This window comes from Phalacrocorax aristotelis, chromosome 9 (assembly GCF_949628215.1).
Source record: "Phalacrocorax aristotelis chromosome 9, bGulAri2.1, whole genome shotgun sequence".
Classification (NCBI taxonomy): domain Eukaryota; kingdom Metazoa; phylum Chordata; class Aves; order Suliformes; family Phalacrocoracidae; genus Phalacrocorax; species Phalacrocorax aristotelis.
Window position 1 is genome coordinate 30,683,950 of NC_134284.1, and position 6,194 is coordinate 30,690,143.

The window sequence follows — 6,194 nt, forward strand, 5'->3', positions numbered from 1 at the left end:
CATGGGATCCTAAGGCTATGTCAGTCTTGGAAAACTTCAGATTAGAAACACTCGGTGGACCTCCAAGACGTGGTGATCCCCAGCTGAAGCGACTTGCCAGTGCTTCTCCAGCTCCTTGGTGCAGTCACTGGCAGGACAAACATCTGCCCCACTGGTAGTGCTTCAATGGGGGTTCAATCTGGCTAAAGAATTACCCAGCTGTTTGTTAGGAAAGAAAAGATGTCTCTGTAGAAGGCTACATAATCCTGTTCAACAGTACTGAGAGGCTCTTACCCTTACCTGATGCTATTTGGATTAGCCCTGTTCACATTGATGGAACTGAAGTAGGGTATTTGCATGCTGTCTTGTTTTAGCCTGCCTGGAAAATATCCCAGCTGTCTAAATGAACTTATACATTATTCTGGTTCGCTTTTCTTTTTTTCTTTCTCTAAATTTTATAGTCAAAGTTTCAAGTTTGATAAGTGAAAAACCATTTAATCAAATCACCTTTCAAAAAAGGAAGCTACAACACGAAAAGACATGTTGCCTTAACAAATATCTTAAGTTAATTTGAACTGGGCAGTGGCTTGAGGAATCCCAGAAGAACATAAAATAAGGCTACATCAAATTTTCACCAGCACCCTCCAAGCAAGTTTACCAATTCTTCTGTTGTTTATTCAGGTCTTCTGCATTCTTTTACAGAGAGCCACTCAGCAGGAAGCAGTACGCAGCCTCTGCCTCCGATGGCACAGGCAGAATCATGTGCTGTCTTTGACATACTGGTCCCTTACAGCCTGGGAAAGCAGTAAGAAATATGAGATGTCCTGCAGGAATGTGGAAGACATCGTGTGTCTTGGAGCTTGGTAAATTTCCGGCAGAATTTATTTATGCTCCACATTCATATTAATTCCTCAAAATCTGCCATCTGAAATGCTCCAAGTTAAGAAAACTGGAGGAAATTGAAAATCAGCATAGACCAGTATCACCCTTGCACACAGGGTCTGAGTTATTTGGGGCCTCCTAACTGAAGAGAAAAGCTTTAGATATCCCCATGAACCTAGTGAAAATGCCTCCACAATGCAAAGCAGCTGTGAAAAGCTAACAGCAGTAAGAAAGCTGCATTAACAAGGGAATAGGGAGTAATACAAGTCTGGGGGCTTGACAAGTTAATCAAAGCTGGGAAGCAGTTTAAGAAACCTCAGAGGATAGAAACCAGAGCTGCTCAAATGATTCCTACCAAGAGCTGCTGGATGGATGTAAGTGCTACAAGCAGTTGTGTTGTTTCACCTCCAAAGGGGTGGCAGGTTATATGTGAGTGCTGGGGGGAGGGAGTGGAAGTTGATTTATAGCACCAAAGAGAAACAAGGGGTGCTGCTCTGGTCCTGTCTATGAAGTGGAGCTACTGTACGAAGGACAGGGGATGGGGAGGGGTTAGATCACGTGGGGAGGTTTATGGAGCTGAAATGGGATTTGGGAAAATGAAGAAAAGGAGGTGTGTAGGGATGTTTTCCTAGAGAGGAGATAAGAAAAACAGGATGAAGAGAAGTTTCTGGAAGATGGGTGGAGGAAGCAGAGGCATATGTGAAGATAGGCTGGTGGAGGAGGAGGAGGAGGTCTGCAGTTGGATTTGGAGACTGAGGAAGCAGAAAATACATTTTGCAGCTGATCCTTCTTCAGCAGCAAATAGCATTAGCAGACCTTGCTGCCGTCTCAGCAGCTGGTGAATGAGAATAAGAGAGCTTCACTTTTGAAACCCTAGCACAGCCTGCCAGCCACAAAAAAGCATTTTCAGGACTATGGGAGGGGAAGAGAGGAGGAATGGCAGGTGAGCATGCGAAGTAGGCAGCAGAGAACCAGATCATGAAGCTGCTGTGACAAACCCCTTAAGGACTGGGAGCCCCCTCAGATCTGGGATGTTGCAATGTGGTTATTCACTGTTATCTCGAAGGGATGTTTTACAGGGTATAGTTTTCTGGGTTTATTACCATGAACATGGCTTCAGAACATAAGGGTGACTTTAAGATGCAGGATTTGAGAAACAAATTAAGTAGGTGGAGTAAAGGAAAACATAGAAGAAGATTTGAATAAAAAGAATTGGAGCTACTACTTTCTACATTGAGTTGCTATTTGAACTACACAGGGTGGGATTAGTAAATCTTATTCATTAAAAGCAGAGGTGTGTTATTTGCTTTTCAATTAGTGGGTGGAATTCAGCCTCCCAAGCAAAGGCAATGAAGTAACTGGAGACACCTGCTCATGCTACAGTTACAGCTGCTCTACTCTCTTTTAAGGGTGTTCCTCACTGATGCAGCTCCTTTCTGACCTGTCTGATTATGCCAGCTCATGAATCATCTCGGTGTATTTACATTTCTAAAACACATAACGTCTAAGATCTTCTTGTAGTTGGAGATAGGTAAAAATAATCTTCAGATCCTGATGGCTATTACTCATTATATACAACATGAAAGGCAGGAATGTGTTTCTTCCTTTGGAAAAACATCCACCTTGGTTAAGTTTGGTGGTTCATTCAGCTGCAATGCTGTTTTCTGAATCCATTGTGTTTATCTGTTCTGAATCTGTTCCACCATTGGAAGCGGCAGGTGGAGGATTTAAGTCCAAGAACAAGAGTTTAAGAGGCAAGAGATTGGGAGTTTGGGTTATGAAAAGGAGGAAAGCAGAAGGAGAATGGGATGGGTAGGAGCATGAGGTGGAGGGAGAAAGAAAAGGCTGCAAAGGGAGGGAAAAGCAAACATACTCTGTGTGAGCCAGGAGGATGAGGGATCCGTTGGAGCCTGGCAGAGGGAGCACTGGTGTCGGGTGAGGGCTGGGACCCAGCAGTGAGCCTGAAATACAAGGCTCCGGGAAGCAGCAGAGCCCATGATGGTAACCATCATGTGCACTTGCTTTCTTGTGCTCAGTTCATGGGACTGGGCTTGGGCAGCTGAAATCATGGAAACACTTAAGTGTTAGAAATTGATTTAACGAGGACAAAAGAATGGTTTAAAAGAGGCAGATAGTTTTCCTTTACAGCATAGATCATTCTGATTATATTATGTTTTCTGGTTTTGTTGGCAAAAATCTGCCAGCAGGAGACAACAAATGGCTTTTAACCTATTGTTTTCTTGAAGGAAAGCATTATTTTTTTTAAAGATCTCTTCATTAAATCTGCATATACTTGGAGCCTGAAGAAAACAATCTGATGGGTGGGGTGGGGGGGGCCAGTGGAAATAGAACAGCTGAAAATCTATTTGCTAAGCGCTGCAATGGAGAATATATATTTTAATGTGAAACAGTGTTGACCGGAGAAGCTTTAGACAGCTTCAAAGCAAAAGCATCCAGGCAGTCAGTCCTGCAGGACTTCAAAACCTTGTATTGAGACAAAGCTTTTTGTACATCACAGTTTGAAATTCAAATCAAGTGGAGAGCGAGCCAAGCTAACTTTGAGCATTCTGCATTTCACTGGATGACCTTAAAGGCTGCAAGCGTTTATCGTTTTCTTGCATCACATGCCATTTGCAGTGCTGCTTTGCAGGTGTTTCTTTGCTCTTCCGGTTTTGTTGAGCAGTTACATAGAGTCGTAGTGTAGCACATGTGTTTTTTAAAGCTTTTGTTCAGTTGGATTCTCCTTCCCTCCCTCCAGTCTCCAAAGCAGATTTACAGGAATCTTTTAGAGATATGACACTGCATTATTTTAAAAGCTTTGCTCTTCTTATCTTCATGGTCTTAGGGGTCACAAAGGACTACATATGAAGATAAACATCAGGTTTCCCAGCATGGAATAAAGTCAGACTGGATTACACAAAACACTTTAACAGATAAATCCAGATACTCTTCTCTCTGCCTCCCCTCTCTCTATTACTGATGAGATTTCCTAAATTTATTTTAAAATGATGGGGGGGTGGGGGGTGGGGGGGGTGCAGTGCCAGAAAGAGCAAATGATCCCCAAACCTCTATCAGAGAACCTGAAGTAACACTTTAATTCTATCCAAATAATTCAAGAGCTAGTTCCAGAGTGGCTCAGTACAGATATTTTTATGTCAAAACCAGCAAAGGAACAGTGTTGGCTAATTAATGATAGGGTTTGTATTTCATTAATGAATGTCACATAATGTAAATCATCTAATGTAGGATGCTCTCAAATTAAGGGCAGAGAGGAAACTACATTTGCTTTTGTTGAAGGAGCAACTGGATATTGCAAAATCATTTCAGTGATGAGGCTTTGCTGGATTTGACTCAAAGAAATTATGAAAACTTGGTTCTATCTTGCCCATGTTTTATATCATAATTTCAGTCATGTCGTCTTTCTCTGTGTGCTGTTGCAATTAAGGAACCTGTATGTTTTATCACTTATGGTTCTGGCACAGCTCAGCTATGCCAGAGATGAGGAATTGGGAGACTTTGGGTAAGAAATTTGGCTTTGGCCAAGCCCAGCAGAGGACCAAGGTGACTGGAGGGTGGGTACTCCAAGGCTTTGCTCACAGGCATTGGCTTCCAGGGTGCAATATCAAAACATGCACCAGCTGCCCCTCTGATCTAGGTAAGATGAGATCCAGGTGACCAAGTGAGCACCAACCCACCCTTCTCCTGGGCCAGATGTGCAAATAATAAAAATTGGACAAATAGGGCCTGGTTTTGCCAGTGCAGCAGCAGCTGCATGTCCCATTGCAGCATAGCTGGTGCTGGAGCCTACGGAGTTCCTGAGGGCATTTATGCCCAGGGAGGGCGTCCCCATGCCACTCTGGTGAGGGCTGCTGAGGACACACAGAGAGGCACAGCTCTTTCATAGTCAGGAGGAGTTTCAGTGCCTCTGGTCTCAGGTGACACTACCAAGTCACTCTGCAGGGCACTGAGGGGGTGGGTGGCGCTTGGGGGGCTCACAGGCTCTCATCCTGGGTGCCCAAGGGTTTCAGCACCGCAGGGACCTGCTGTGGATGGATGCCGCTTACAGCCTGGCACGAGGTGAACTGGGTGGCTTGAGAAGAGCTGTACGCAGCATGGGTGAGGAGCAGCTCTGCCAGCCAGGTGTGGAAGCTTAAGGCAAGCAGCAAGAAATAGCTCTGCTGTCCTTTATGCAGGACAAGCCAAAGGTACTCGTTTTGGCTGTGCGTGGTGTAGCTGAGGGAGATGAGGTTCATTTGAGTATGCGATTGCTTTCCTTTTTTTTGGAAAGGGCGAAGGGCCCCGCCACGTTTGCTCAGCTATAGGCATCTGCTGGGCTACCAGCAGTCACGGAATGCCTCCTGGTGTTCCCCTGCATTTCAATATTCTGCCATTTCATAAACAGTTTATTTCATACCTCTCTGTCCTAATGCTGATATCACTGGCATGTTTCTAACCTGAAGACAGCAGCGAGGCTATCCCTCAATGAGAGGCAGCTACTCCAGGAGCTAAGGTAAGGGAATGAAATGGGATTTATACCTCCTACTCCTGACTGTACTGTGGTTTCACAGTGTAATGCTGAAAGTCACTTAGGCTCTGTGCAGTTTAGCCATCTGTATGGTGTAGACCAGATGTATCTCCACGAGGACGCTGGCATTTGCTGATACTCAGCTCTGGGCTTCCTTTTTGATGGGCCCAGAGCCTAGCATCTTAGACTCAAAGACCAGGAGACAGCATAGCACTCCTCACAAATGTAACTATTTTAATGGCAGTATTCGCAGCAAAATGTGAGAAGATGGTAATTCGTGCTGTACTTCTCCAATTCTGATGCTGTTTCCAGGTCAAGACAAGGAAATGGTCCTTGCATTTTACTCTGTTGCATAGGTCTGAGCTATTTGTTACTTCTGTACTGAGCAGTGGCTTTCTGAGGGACAGACGCCCAGCCGGCTATGGAGGATGGGTCTGGCACCCTCCTCTGGATGTGGCTGCCAGCTAGGAGGGGCAGGTAGCGTTCAGCTGTGGGCAGCTGGCAGTAATCTCTGCTGAAAGGCAAAGCTACAGAGACGGGCACAAGCAACCTCCTGTCACCTGCAGAAGTGATTCTCACCTCTGAAGGGTTATTGGCTCTGTTACTGCTCCTGAGACTGCAGGTAACAGGAGTCTCTCGGCGTCTTCTGCTGTCCAAAGCTAAGCAAAGCACTTCATTCAACTTTCAGTCAACAAAAAAAGTGCTGTTGGCCAAATAATCTTTTGTTGAAAAAGCTTCATTTAACTTCGGGCATTTTTATTTGCTCTTGGGGTTGGTTTTTTTTTTAACAAAGGGCAATTCCAAATCT